Genomic DNA, 15845 nt, shown 5'->3' with positions numbered 1-15845 from the left:
GAATCCACCTGCGTAGAGGGGTCAGGCCAAAGAGGGAGACCGGTCCCCGAACTAGTGGAGGCAGGAAACGACCCTCAGCTAGAAACCGGAGGCTCTGACATTTTATGTGGCGCAGCCCCTCGCTACACCCGCTAGGAAGGCACCACATAGGGTCAGGGAAACTGGCGCCAAGTTTACCAAGAGGAGGCCCGAGGCAGCCGGACAGAAGTGTTGGTAAGAAAGGCCAGACAAAGGACACACAAAGGGGGTCCTGTGAAGTGCTCCAAAGTTATCTGGGAGTTGTCTGAGCCCCTCACCTGGTGAGCACAGTACGACGTGGGCAGCCGTTACCTGCAGACGTGGTCTGGATAATAAGAACTGTGAGTAAAGGCCCTGAACTGCATCACTGACTCCGTGTCGTTACTGCTGCTGCCCTGCACCATCACCCCCATCCTCCGCATACACTGCCCTGAGGCTATACTCCTCCCGTGGGGAGTTATGCTACGCTCTGCTGCACCCACAACACCAGCCTCAGCGGTCTGCCCTGTAGCGGCGGTTCACTCTGACCGCAATCCACGGGTGGCGTAGTCGGACATTTAAACATCAAAACCACATAAATAGTTCCGCCACTGGTTTGACCGCCCTGAGCCACGGAACTGGGTCGCCGCCACGAAGACTACAACCACCAGCATCCACCAAAAAGGGTCCGGCTCCGGGTGTCCCAAGGCCCAGGGGGTGCGTCAGAACATTTTCATCACCTTTCACAATCACCATTGGGACAAGGCAGTGATGTCCTCTGTCCCCTCTCTTATACATCCTAGTGACGGAGCACCTGCTCTCATCAATTCGCCATAACCCCAATATTAGGTGGATTGAGGTGGGAGGCACCGAGTACAAGTGCTCTCTATTTGCTGATGATGTCCTAGTATATATCACTCAATCACATATATCCATCCATGCTGTTATGGCTGAAATAGATCACTTTGTTACATGGTCAAATTTTAAAATCAATGCAGCGAAGTCTGAGGCCCTCGATGTTTCCCTCCCCAAATCCATATAGGATTCCATCCAGTCCAACTTTCCCTTTGCCTGGCCCTCACAGGGTATCAAATACTTAGGAATTCCTATTCATAGAGACCTCTCCCATCTATGTTATCTTAATTTTGGGCCCTTTATTGAACAACTCCATACAGACCACGGTTGGCAAGTTAGAACTGTAAGATTCACTACGTGAACCACTGGTGTTTTGTGGAAAAGCACATGTACCCTGCGTTCCAAATTATTATGCAAAAAGTGTTTAGGAGTGATAAGGGAAGAATTTGTTTGTTTGTCAGTTAAACTCATTGATGGTGATGTGTGTCAGGGCTCTTTATATCACTGTAAGCAATTGCAGACACCTGTGCTAATTAGTTTGGCAGGTGTGTCCAATGAAAGGCAAGACTACTTAAGAAGGCTCTCTCACATTATTAAGCAGCCTACATTTTCTGCCAAAATGGGAAAGAAAAAGGATGTGTCGGCTGCTGAGAAGCAACAAATTGTGGAGTGTTTAGGTCAAGGCATGACTACAATCAACATTGTGCGATGATCAGGATGAAGTGTCTTGGCAATCAAGAAGTATGTAGCTGATTCACAGTACACACGTGTGCGTGCTGATAAGGGCAAATTGAGGACTCTTTCCTACAGGCAATTACGTCAGGTTGAAAGAGCAGCGGCAAAAAAGCCTTGTCATAACAGCAGACAAGTTTTTGAAGCTGCTTGTGCCTCCAACGTCCCCCAAACAACAAGATGCAGGGTCCTTCGGAGGTTTGCAGCTGTGCATGCGCCATCCTGTCGACCTCCTCTATCCACTTCACACAAGCAGAAACGGCTCCAGTGGGCCAAACATTACATGAAGACTGATTTCAAAACTGTTTTGTTCACGGATGAGTGCCGTGCAGCGCTCGATGGTCCAGATGGATGGAGTGGAGGATGGCTGGTTGATGGACACCCCACGCAAACACGGCTACAGCGCCAACAAGGAGGAGGTGGAGTAATGTTTTGGGCTGGAATCATGGGGAGAGAGATTGTCGGCCCCTTTAGGATCCCTGAAGGCGCTAAAGATGAACTCCATAATGTATGTGGATTTTCTCAAACAGCACTTCCTGCCATGGTTCAAGAAGAAGAACCGTGTATTTCACAGCAAGATCATTTTTCTGCATGATAATGCACCATCTCATGCTGCACATAAAACATCTGCATCTCCGGCTGATATGGGCATAAAAGGGGACAAACTTATGGTGTGACCCCCATGCTCCCCTGACCTCTACCCCATTCAGAACCTTTGGAGCATCATTAAAAGGAGTGTCTATGATGGCGGGAGGCAGTTCACATCTAAGCAACAGCTCTGGGAGGGTATTCTGTCCTCATGCAAAACAATTGAAGCAGAAACCATCCAAAACCTGACAAATTCAATGGACGAGAGAGTTCAGAAGCTCCTTTCGAACAAGGGGTCCTATGTGAAAATGTAACATCACCTAGAATAAAGTTTTGAGTTGAAAACTGTTTGATTTCAGTTTCTAACAACCTGCTAATGCTTATAATTTCAAAAATGACCATTTTTTTGGTCTTTATTAAAATGAAAAGGTTGATCGAAAAGTTTGGGGGATCTAAGAGTGTGGCAACCCAGTAGTCATGATTACTTCGAATTCTGACAATATGAGGGTCATGCTGCAGGTAGTGCAGCAAGAAGGCACTTATGTGCCTTGCGCATCTCGGAGCCCCAAAATTATTTTCCGGGCTAGATGCAGCTAAAAATTATTTTTAATTTTAAATCTGGTGAAGCTTTAGTATAGATGGCCTAATAGGATCAGTGCTGCACACTGCTACAAAGCCCAAATTATTTTCCAGTCAAGATACAGATAAACATGATTAGTAATTTGAAAGCTTAAAACGGTTGGTAGGGTGATTTTAACCAATCATCAAGCTTTTACTCTCCCCATGATGACACAGGGGTAGAAAAGTCGTTTCGGATCCATGATTTGTTCATCTTTATGAACGTGAGTCTGTCTACATTATCAGTGGAGAGCCGCGTGCGCTTATCTGTCAGCACATCACCAGCAGCGCTGAACACACGTTCAGACAGAACGCTGGCTGCGGGGCATGACAAGATCTCCAAGGCGTAAGTGGCTAGCTCCGGCCATTTATCCAGATTGGAAGCCCAAAAAGAGCAAGGGTCCAGTGACACAGTCGTGGCTTCAATGTTTACTTGGAGATACTCCTGTACCATCGTCTCTAGGCGTTGACTATGTGTCAGACTTCTTGTCTCCTGTGGCCTTGCAAAGGATGGGCTAAAAAAGTGGTGAAATGATTCCGCAAAATTGATGTTACCAGCAGATACTGTGGTTCTGTTACGGTTTGAGTGCTGAACACTTCACGGTCCCACGGTTGGCAAGTTGGAACTGTGAGATTCACTACGTGCACCACTGGTATTTTGTGGAAAAGCACATGTAAGATTCTGCAACAGTCTCTGCTGATACTCCTGCATGCGTGCATCCCTTTCTATGGCAGGAATAATTTCTGCAAATTTACTTTTGTACCGGGGATCTAACAGTGTGGCAACCCAGTAGTCAGGATTATTTCTAATTCTCACAATTCGAGGGTCATGTTGCAGGTAGTGCAGCAAGAAGGCACTCATGTGTGTTGCGCATCCAGGAGCACCAAGTCCCTGTTGTGTTGGTGGCGAGGTAACAATCATGCTTCCTTCCTCTGTCCTCTCCCCCCAACCTCGCACAACAGAAATGTGATCAAGGTCTCCCTCATCTGATGAGTCTTCCATCAGTTCGTCCTCCACTTCTTCCTGGGCTCCTGCACCTTCCTCACTAGTTTGGCTGCTACCATGCGCCCTGGTAAAACCATCTCCCCCACCCTCACATGCCTGCCGCCTTGGTGCTGCCGACCGTCTGGACCTTGCAGATGTTAGCCCTTCCGCATACAACTCCTCCTCCTCTACTTCCTCCACCTCCTCTTGTGCCACCACCTGACTCCGAATTCTGTTTAACATGTGCTCCAGCATGTAAGTCACCGGAATAGTCATGCTGATAATGGCATCATCAGCACTAAACATCTTCGTCGCCATTTCAAAACTGTGCAGAAGGGTGCATAGGTCCCTGATCTGAGACCACTCCTCCAGCGTGATTTGCCCCACCTCTGAATCTCGTTGGCCCAGGCTATACGTCAGAACGTATTGCACCAGGGCTTGTCGGTGCTGCCACAGTCGCTGCAACATGTGCAGAGTTGAATTCCACCGGGTAGGCACATCGCATTTTAGCCGGTGAAGTGGCAGGCCCAACGACTTCTGTAGAGATGTAAGTCGCTGAGCTGCGGGATGCGAACGGCGGAAGTGAGCACACAGAGACCGTGCCCTCTGCAGAAGGCCATCTAGTCTGGGATAGTGGGCTAAAAATTGCTGGACAACCAGGTTCAACACGTGAGCCATACAAGGCACGTGTGTGACATTGCCCCGGCGAAGGGCCGCACCCAGGTTTGCAGCATTGTCGCACACGGCCTTCCCTGGTTTCAGGTCCAGTGGAGACAACCATTCATGAAATTGGTTCTCCAGAGCTGACCACAACTCCTCAGCTGTGTGACTCACATTTCCCAGACATTTCAATGTAAAAACCGCCTGATGACGTTGAGCCCTACTGCCAGCATAGTAAGGAGGTGTGCAGGATCCCTTCTGCGCAGTTAGAAAGCTTGTGGCATGACCAGACAGGCTTTGGGTGCAGGTGGAAGACCGAGAGGAGGTTGAGGAGGCAGAAGCAGTGGAGGAACTTTGACATAAAGAGGATTGACGCACAACTCGTGGGGACGGCAAGACTTGGACAGCAGCCCCTTGTCCTGCTGTCACCATAGTTACCCAGTGCCCAGTCATCGACATGTAACGCCCCTGTCCATGCCTACTCGTCCAAGTGTCTGTGGTGAAATGCACCCTGTCACACACAGAGTTTCTCAAAGAAGCGGTGATGTTATGTGCGACATGCTGGTGGAGCGCAGGCACACCTTTCTTTGAGAAGTAGTGCCGACTGGGCATCTGGTACTGGGGCACTGCGACGGACATAAGGTCTCGAAAATCCTCTGTGTCCACCAGGCGGAAAGGCAGCATTTCTGTAGCCAAGAGCTTGCAGATGGTGAAATTCAACCTCTTAGCTTTCTCATGGCTAGGAGGAAATGGTCTTTTACTTGTCCACATCTGAGGGACCGAGGGCTGGCTATTGTGCTTAGACGGGGTTGATAAGGGTGTCCCCGGCAAACTGCCGGTCTGTGAGGAAGATGCAGGCGGACATGTTAGGTTGCCTTGATCCAAAGGTGGTGCTATCGATGTCGGACAGCGCTCAACACCAGCTGGTGTTACCACCTCCAAAGAAAATGATGACCTGCCAATCACGCTGGCTGTTGCGGGTAAAGAGGTGGCAGGTCTGCACCCCAAAACAGGTGTGACTGCTGTCCCCCCAGTCACAGAGGATGAAGAGGCCGCGGATGCACAAGATATGGCAGACGGTGGTTGGCCCGGCCGGCTAGGCCGCATTGTAGCACACTGAGCTTCCCACTGCAACTTATGCTTCATGTCCATGTGCCGGTTCATGCATGAAGTACTCAAACTATGTATTTTTTGGCCTCTACTTAGCTTTTGCTGACAAATGTTACAGATAACACGAGTTGGGTCATCTTTATCGATCTGAAAAAATGCCCAGGCTATGCAAGGCTTAGCACCCATGCGACCTGAAGAGCCACCACGACTTGTGGTGAGAGGCAGAGTTGTGTTTGAGGATGCAGTTGTTGACGTGCTTCCAGTAGTACGTCTCTGTCCAGGAAGGCGCAACCTGACCTCGTCGTCACTAGCATCTTCCTCCACCTCCTCTGCTGACCTCATCTCTTGGCTGACTGTGGGTTGACAGTAAGTGGGATCTCCGACCTCATCATCATCACCCTGTGCGTTATCACACCCGTCGTCCTCAGAGCCAACCTGTTCCTGCCCTGACAAAAAACTAAAGTTGTCGCTCCAATCGGGTATTTGAGTCTTATCATCGTCTTCCTCATTGTCTCCACCAACAGGAGTTACAGTTTGGGAATGAGGGTCTACATTATGGTCAGAACCTTCTGCGTCTGGTCCTGGATCCGACTCATAAAGATTCTGGGCATCAGTGCAGATCATTTCCTCGTCTGGATTCACAGAAGCGCTGGAGTCGACCTCTGATTCCCAGGCTATAGTATGAGTAAACAGCTCTGCAGACTCAACCATCTGTTCTACCTCATACTCAGACGGGCAGCTGGAGATTTGGGAGCTGTGAGGAAGCAAGTGCGATTTGGGTGACACCTTTGAGGACTGGAGTATTTGTGATGTTGAAGTTGATGTGGAGGAGAGCCCACTTAAAGGAGCACTTGATATCCGTTGAAGCACCTGCTGTTTTTGTGCCTCATCTGGAATTTGTAGCGATTGGCGTGGCCGTAAGAAAGGGATCTTATCACATTGTCCGCTAAAAGAAGTAGACATTTTAGTTTGGCTGGAAGATGGTCTGTCTTCTGCAGATGTTACTGTTGCTTTAACACCTACCCCACGGACACAACCTTTTTTCCCCTTCCCAACACGCCTATTCCCCTTTCCACCAGCAGCAGGCCTTTTTCCACTCATTTTGGTGGTTAACTAATTCACAACTCTGGAGTTGTTTGCACAAAAAAACAATGGATGGTAACCGAGCAGAGCTGAGTGGCCAAACTGTGGTATTAGGCCAAAACTATTGGCTGGGTTAGATGCAGAAAAAAATTATTTTGAATTTGCAACCTGATGGAGGTCAGTATAGATGGATTAATAGAACAAGACCCACACACAGCTAGAAGCCCAATATTTTTTCAGAGGTAGATGCAGGAAAAAAATATATTCAGTTTGCAACCTGATGGAGGTCAGTATAGATGGATTAATAGAACAAGACCCACACACAGCTAGAAGCCCAATATTTTTTCAGAGGTAGATGCAGAAAAAAATATATTCAGTTTGCAACCTGATGGAGGTCAGTATAGATGGACTAATACAACAAGTCCCACACACAGCTAGAAGCCCAATATTTTTTCAGAGGTAGATGCAGAAAAAAATATATTCAGTTTGCAACCTGATGGAGGTCAGTATAGATGGACTAATACAACAAGTCCCACACACAGCTAGAAGCCCAAATATTTTTTCAGAGGTACTGTAGATGCAGATAAAAATTAGTTTTAATTTGCAACCTGATGGAGGTCAGTATAGATGGACTAATAGAGAAAGTCCGACACACTACTAGAAGGCCAAATATTTTTTCAGAGCTAGATGCAGAAAAAAATTATATTCAGTTTGCAACCTGATGGAGGTCAGTATAGATGGATTAATAGAACAAGACCCACACACAGCTAGAAGCCCAATATTTTTTCAGAGGTAGATGCAGAAAAAAATATATTCAGTTTGCAACCTGATGGAGGTCAGTATAGATGGACTAATACAACAAGTCCCACACACAGCTAGAAGCCCAATATTTTTTCAGAGGTAGATGCAGAAAAAAATATATTCAGTTTGCAACCTGATGGAGGTCAGTATAGATGGACTAATACAACAAGTCCCACACACAGCTAGAAGCCCAATATTTTTTCAGAGGTACTGTAGATGCAGATAAAAATTAGTTTTAATTTGCAACCTGATGGAGGTCAGTATAGATGGACTAATAGAGAAAGTCCGACACACTACTAGAAGGCCAAATATTTTTTCAGAGCTAGATGCAGAAAAAAATTATATTCAGTTTGCAACCTGATGGAGGTCAGTATAGATGGATTAATAGAACAAGACCCACACACAGCTAGAAGCCCAATATTTTTTCAGAGGTAGATGCAGGAAAAAAATATATTCAGTTTGCAACCTGATGGAGGTCAGTATAGATGGACTAATACAACAAGTCCCACACACAGGTATAAGCCCAAATATTTTTTCAGAGGTACTGTAGATGCAGATAAAAATTAGTTTTAATTTGCAACCTGATGGAGTTCAGTATAGATGGACTAATAGAATGATGCTATGCCCAAAAGATTTTACTTCACTAGGTGCAGTAAAAAAATTGGTATTCTATACACAGGTGGTATATCTTGCAACACAGATAGGCTACTCCACTGACTAACACACTCTGCAATAGGCCAAAAAGGATTAGCTTTGCTAGATTCAGCAAAATGCTGTGAAAAAAACTTGCACAGCTTTGGCACAGACCTGCCTGGCAAAAACTGATAGGAACTGATGTAACCTAGTCCTGAAAAGGACTCCAATTACAATTAGTCTTTACTCCCACAACCTATCTATTTAAGAGCACAGACCTCCCTGATAAAAGTCGTAGGAAATGCTGTAACCTAGTCCTTAAAAGGACTGCAATCACAACTATTCCCTACTCTCAAGCTATCTGTATATTTGTGCGAAAATTGGCTTGAAATTAACAAGGTATAGCGCACACAGCAACAGCGGTGCCGTCTAACACGCAGCTGCAGCAGTGAGAAAATGGTGGCGACGGGGAAAATGGCTTGGTCTTATAGGGCAAGGACATGTGACATACACTGCCAATGACACATGCCCTTGCTTGTGTGAAAAAAAGCACTTCGCTCCGTGTGTGTGCTGCTGATAGGCTGACAGATTGCACCTCCCCACTGCAAATGCGGGAAAGAGAAAAAAAAATGGAGATCTTCATTGTTCCTGCAGAGATCCATCCCCTGCCCCTCCCCCCACCCCGCTGTACACTCAAACTGCGTATTAACATTAATTTTCATCATTACTGAGAAAAAATCCAGTTATGATTTTGGTGCACGAACAGTTATCGAACATAACCTCGAACAGCCGAATTTTTCTCAAATTGTTCGTGTTCGCCGAACGGCTCGAACACCGCCCAAAACAGCTCGAATTTGAGATTGGCGAACAGTTCGAGTAGAACAACGCTCATCTCTACTCTTGGGTGAGGTCGGATGATGTTTCCGCATCCAGACTTATCAGAGCGTTTCACAGGAGATTTCCTGATAAGCCTGGTCCTAGGGAATCCGGAGGATCCTCTTAGAAGGGGGGGTACTGTTAGAACCTTGCTCCAAGGTTTTTTCTATTGCTGGTCACATGACCTTGTTGGCCTATTTAATCCTGCTCCGCCCTTCTGGCTTTGCTGGACTTCATTGTATAACTACTTTCTAGCTAGCCTGTGCTCTGTATCTAACTCTGTTAGTTTGCTTGGTCTACGGACCTCTGTGTTCTATATATTTTGTTTGTTCGTCTGTCTGCTACTATTTCTGTTAGGAGGTGTCCCATTTTCCTCCCAGTCCTTAGTACTTGTAGGGATTCCTTCCCCACATCTATAGGTCTCCGTACAGACTAGCTTAGGACTTTAGCAGGTCTGATCGCAGGATCAGGTCCCCTGTTACATCGTAGGGATAAAGCTGAGTTCTATCGTAGGGACAGATCTCCTCTCTTTCCTTAGCTCTGGTAGCAGAACATAACAGTTATGGCTAGGAGTAGTCGTCATGAAGAAATGAGTGGGAAGGAGAACAAAGTGCAAGTGGATGACTCAGAGGGAATGTCATCTGGGAGCCACTGCATTTAATTGTACTGTATTCAGACATGATCTAGAGATAGGATGGACATCACTCTGTATAAAAATATGGTGCCAGGATAGGATACCACTCCATGTACTCAGTGAAGAAATAATCTGGCACTCATCGAGTTGCAGAAAAATAATATCAGATTTATTAGCAAAGCAATCCAAACACAGTGACGTTTCCGTCGAAGGACCTTCTTCAGACAGATTGCATATGGTACACTGCCTGTAACAGCGCTGTGGGGGATAGGGGTTCAATGCCCATACAAAATTTCTCCATCTTCTCCATTGTATGAGGCGGAAATCAGATGTCAGCCAAGTGCAGTACGATATTTCCCATGCCCTCATTGACTTGCATGGTCCAGTGCGATCTGAATTCTGGATCATTCTCAGGCATGCTGCGAGGGAGAAAAAAATCGGACTTGTGCACGGCCACCCATAGACTAACATTGGTCCAGGTGCGATGTTGTGTCAGATAGCAGTTGGACCAAAAATATGCTGCCCTAAGGAAGAAGTCATCTTTGTATGTGATGGAGGTTTTTTTTACATTCTGCAGAAAATTGTAACTGTTTATGACGCGCCCCTGGGCCTGCTGTGTCGCGCAGCGTCTCGCGCACGGGGGCTTACCCGGAACCGGATCAGATGAGGGTTGTAGTCTCCGAGTGGCGGGGACCCGGTCCGTGCCCAGGGAGTCAAACTCAGTGTGTGGCAGTCTTGATAGGTGTTATTTGAGTGTCGACTACGCCACCCGTTGATTTGCAGCTATGGAGCTGCCGCTGCAGGGCAGACCGCTGAGGCCGGTGTAGAATTGTGCAGCGTGATAGTATAACCCCCAACGGGAGGGGTATGGCCTCAGGGCAGCCGACGTGGAAGATGGGGGTAGCAGGAACCACTCAGAGACGGTGCGGTGTAATTCAGGGTCTTTACTGGTAACAACGATAGACCCTCCCGGAGTACTTGCTAGCGAACGGGGCCTGGTCAGTCCTTGAGCAGATGGGATCTCCCCTGGCCAGGCGGAGTTGTAGGCCTCCCAAACTGACTGTACTCTTCTGGCTACCTTGCTAGAAGCGGATATAAGTAGCCCACGTCCCTGAGTGTGCCGTGTGGTGCTCTCCCGTATGGCCGGTGACTCGGGGCCTTCTAATGGCTTCCGCTCCACGATGGCGGTGCTGGTCCCACGCGTGTGACCTTGCCTTCGGGTTTCTGGGCCTGAGGACCTGAAATCCCCTGCCGGTCGGCTTCTGCTGCTGGGTAAGAGTTAGTCCCCACAGCCTCGGACGCCGGGTCCGGTAAGAAAGCTTCTCAGTCAGGGCGAGCTCTGCAGCTGCCAGCCCCTGACTCGAAGTAGTATTGCTCCCACTGAGCTTCTGCTGTTTCTTCCTATGACTGTTTCTCGTCTCTACTTTCCTTGACTCCTAACCCTGCCTCAGCCCCGGGTTTATATAGGGGAAGTTCTTCCCCTCCCAAGACTGGGCAGGAGGTGTGGCATGCACAGGATCCCTGACCAAAGGACCTCCCACCTGCTCTCAGACATAACATTACATTACTGTGGGAAACCAGACCCCTGGGGTGCCACATTTACACCATGCTAGCCTAAAGGTATAAAAAGTCAAAAGTCAGTTCTGTAACTTTGATGCAGCCATGGTCTACATTTACCTAATAAATATATTTAGTTGAAAGACAGAAAATGGTGATTTTTTTTTTTTTGGTGCAAATCTACTCCTTCTCTTCACTGTGCATTGGCTGCCCAAGAAAGTGCCTTGGTGCATGTTGGCAAATTAAGAAGCTAGGATTTAACACATGTATAATAGGGGATCAGCAGCAGTGACCCAGGACTTGGGGCATAAAAAGTGGGCTACTGGCCTCAGGGGACCCACACTGGAAAGAGGCGGATGAGAGCGGGTTGGCAGCGGACAATAAGTGTCCATACTATTCTCCATAGATTTGGTGCATAGAGATTTTTCACCAGTATTAATGCCTCCGAGTACTGGAGTGCGAACTGTGGCTTTTTTTGGATTTTTGAAAAATTGGAGTTTAGTAAGTTAGATGGTTGCTGTAATGTGCCAGAGGCAAAATGTCACCAAATCAGAAAAATAAGCTCAGCAAAAACGCATGTTAAAAAAAGCCATTTAAAAAAAGCCCTTCTATATATCGGTGTTCTGACAGTAAGCTTTCAGATGACATTACACTTCTTTGGGACTTGCATGACCAGTAATTTCAAGACGGGGATTTATTTGCAATTGTTTTCAAACTGTGCTATAACCAAAGGTTATTCGGACAGGCAAAGGTTGCTTTACAGACAGAAGCAATTGATGGCTTTAAGCAATAATTCTTCAAATCAATCAGAATTGATGTTCCTTAATTCCCTATTGCTTTTATGGTAAAATTAGTAGAATACTCACATTTATATAGGGCTGTTTATTGAAATTCTTCCTTTAATAATATTATGGGCATGCAGTTGATATGATAGAACTTGGTTTATTTATTCAGATTCACTAAACTGCTAAGAGTTTGATTTTCTAGAATTTATTCAGATTTTTTTTAAGGAACATAAGGAGTAACTGTCGTTTTAATTTTTATTTCTTAAATCAATAGTAAATACGAAAATAAGAAACTTTGTAATTTATGTTATCAGAAAATTCTGTTTTTTTCTCCACCAGGACTGATCATTCATGTTCAAAATTCTCAACTTCACGGGTAAAATCTGTATTCAGTGAAAACATAATGTTACATTAATGACATAAGGATGACCGTTGGTACGAATGAGATTCTATGTAGCGGGAGGAGGAGCTCTGCCTCTATCTCCTCCCTCCTCCCATCTGCATAGAATATTATCAGCACCAACTGTCATCTCCTATCTCAGTAACTGAATGCAGATTTTTTCCATGAATTGAGAATTTTGAAAATGAATGATAAGAATGATAAGATATATTACAAAGTTGCTTACTTTCATATCTAATATTGAATTATGAAATAAAAATTAAAATGATGGCTACTCTTTAAATACATTGATAAAAAAATAAAGAAAACAAATCAACCATTAAAGTAAGAAAAAATAATAATACATGAGTTATTGATTAAAGAGTTATTCTCATCTCTTTCTTTCATGGCTGAGATAGGTCCTGGACACCACAGGCAGGTAACAATAATAGCTGCTTGAAACTTAACTATACCGTTTATGTAACACCCATAGAAAATAATGGGAAATAGGGAATCAAAGTAGCAGCTATGTTGCTGGTGTAACTTCTGTGTTGCGGAAATTGCATAGATTGATGTGTGATGCTGTTTTCATTGCTCCTCTTCAGAGTTTGATCATAATGTGATCTGATCCTCTTGGGTGAGAAATAGATGGAGAAAAGAAAATATCTCCATTTTCTCCATTGTGTCAGTCCGTGGAAATCTGACTGCACTCAAATGTCATCCGAGTGCAATCCGATGGTTTCCACGGACTCGATGACTTGCATGGCCGAGTGCAAAGCAAATATCGTATCCCACTTGGGCATTCAGTGAATTTTTAATTTTTTTTTCTCCTCGGACCGAGGAAAAAAATCTGACATGTACACGGCCCCGTAGAATAACATTGGTGCTAGAGTGATATGATGTTTTCTCGGATTGCTCTCGGACCGAAAGTATGTCCATGTGCACGAGCCCTAATAATAATAGATCAGAAGTAAAGTAAATAAAAGAGATCAGTTATTAAAATACACATCAATTACACGATCAATAATTTAAAAAAATATTTTTTTTTATAAGATAAGAGAGTAAAAAAGAATTCTCGATTAAATTAAAAAGTTCTATGAAAATAAATTATAAATAAAACCTCAAAAGAATAGAAGATTATTAAATAAGAGGATGAAGAAAACAATAAACAAAGCCTTTTGAATATTTAGGCTATGTGCCCACGTTGCATAAATGAAGCAGAAAATTTCTGCTTCATTTCTGCAAGTCCTCTCCCAGAAAAACGCATGCGGAATTCCGCACGCGTTTATCGCACGTTTTTCGCACGTTTATCACGCGTTTTCCACATGCGGAATTGCCTTGCGTTTTTTATGCATTGGACAAAGGCAATTCTGCTTGCGGAAACGCAAAATTAATTGACATGCTGCGGATTTTTGAACGCAGCATAAACGCTGCGGAAAAATCCGCAGCATGTGCATAGAACTTGCGGAATCCCATTGGGGACCATGGGGTGCGGGTTACCAAGCGTTTTACAAGCGTTTCCGCTGCGGAAATTCCGCATCAAAAACGCTTGAAAAACGCTACGTGGGCACACAGCCTTAGGGACACTTTTTTTTTTAGACAGGTCAAGTCTGCTACAAAGCTACATGGATACACTTAAAAAAAAAAAGAAAAGAGAATTGTTTCTCCTGTAGCGCGCCAACAGTGTACTTAGCATTATGCAATTACATAATACAATATGAAGGCAGCCTTGAAGATGATTGATTCACAAGCGACATAACAATACAGGCATTAAAAAATGATGTTGGTTTGTAAGAAGCAACAGATCATTGTTAAATCCTCTCTGTGTCCTGTTCAGTAAGTGCAATCTGCCAATCAGAGTTTATTAATAAAAAACACCTTGTGAGTCTGACCTTCTTCAGTTACTGATTAGGACAAAAATTATGAAAATATCATTAAAAAATTAGCTAAAATCTCATTTCTTCATTTATTCTAATATAACCTTGTTTTTTTTTCATTTATTATGAAATAGTACCAGTTGCCAAGAATGGAGCTTTCATCATTATATTTGGTGATTTTGTAATTGTATCCAAAGATATGCTAGTCAGATATATTCTTATTATTTAGTATTCAAAAGCTACAATTCTTTATACCTAAGAATCGCTTCTTCCAATGTCATGTCAGTATAGAAAGTTCTCATAAAAAATGTAAGGAAACCAACAATGTGAATTTCAATAGGCTGTATTCAATTATACATTGTCTGTGGCAATAAAATGCTTGGTACATTGGGAGAAAATGTTCCTACATATGTATAAACTTTACAAATATGCATAGAAAATGCAGCGTAAAGGGCCATTATCTATGGGATTATTAGTATAAAGAGACTTTCTAAAAAAAAAACCCAACTAAATGTAGACGGATATATAGAGCTGATAACTGGAACAGCAAATACTGTGAATTGAAATATTCTACAATAATAGAAAGACATGGAGGTTTCTCCCGCACATTAGGTGCAGAGAGGGTTAATAGCCAGAGTTAAAAGGACTTGCTTTACAGGTGGATAGTTACACTGGGTGCGGAAAATAGTCAGACCCCTTTAAATTTTTTACTCATTGTTTCATTGGAGCCATTTGGTAAATTCTAAAAAGTTATTTTTTTTCTCTTTAAAATACACTCTGCATCCCATCTTGACTGAAAAAAAACAAGAAAAGTAGAAATTTTTGCAAATTTATTAAAAAAGAAAAACTGAAATATCACATGGTCATAAGTATTCAGACCCTTTGCTCAGTATTGAGTAGAAGCACCCCTTTTGAGCTAGTACAGCCATGAGCCTTCTTGGGAATGATGCAACAGGTTTTTCACACCTGGATTTGGGGATCCTCTGCCATTCTTCCTTGCAGATCCTCTCCAGTTCCATCAGGTTGGATGTTGAACGTTGGTGGGCAGCCATTTTCAGGCCTCTCCAGAGATGCTCAATTGGATTTAGGTCAGGGCTCTGGCTGGGCCAGTCAAGAATGGTCACAGAGTTTTTCTGAAGCCACTCCTTTGTTGTTTTAGCTGTGTGCTTAGGGTCATTGTCTTGTTGGAGGGTGAACCTTCGGCCAAGTCTGAGGTCCAGAGCACTCTGGAAGAGGTTTTCAGCTAGGATATCTCTGTACTTGGCTGCATTCATGTTTCCTTCAATTGCAACCAGTCATACTGTCACTGCAGCTGAAAAACACCCCCATAGCATGATGCTGCCACCACCATGTTTCACTGTTGGGATTGCATTGGTCATGTGATGTGCTGTGCCTGATTTTCTCCACACATACTGCTTAGAATTATCACCAAAAAGTTCTATCTTTATGTCATCAGACCAGAGAATCTTATTTCTCATAGTCTGGGAGTCCTTCATGTGTTTTTGACCAAACTCTATGCGGGCTTTCATATGTCTTGCACTAAGGAGAGGCTTCCGTCGAGCCCCTCTGCCATAAAGGCCCGACTGGTGGAAGGCTGCGGGATAGTTGACTTTGTGGAACTTTCTCCCATTTCCTTACTGCATCTCTGGAGCTCAGCCACAATGATCTTGGGGTT

Source organism: Phyllobates terribilis, unplaced genomic scaffold, assembly GCF_046119375.1.
Source record: "Phyllobates terribilis strain yellow unplaced genomic scaffold, ASM4611937v1 Scaffold_9__5_contigs__length_417890890, whole genome shotgun sequence".
Classification (NCBI taxonomy): Eukaryota; Metazoa; Chordata; class Amphibia; order Anura; family Dendrobatidae; genus Phyllobates; species Phyllobates terribilis.
This window is presented reverse-complemented; position numbering follows the sequence as displayed.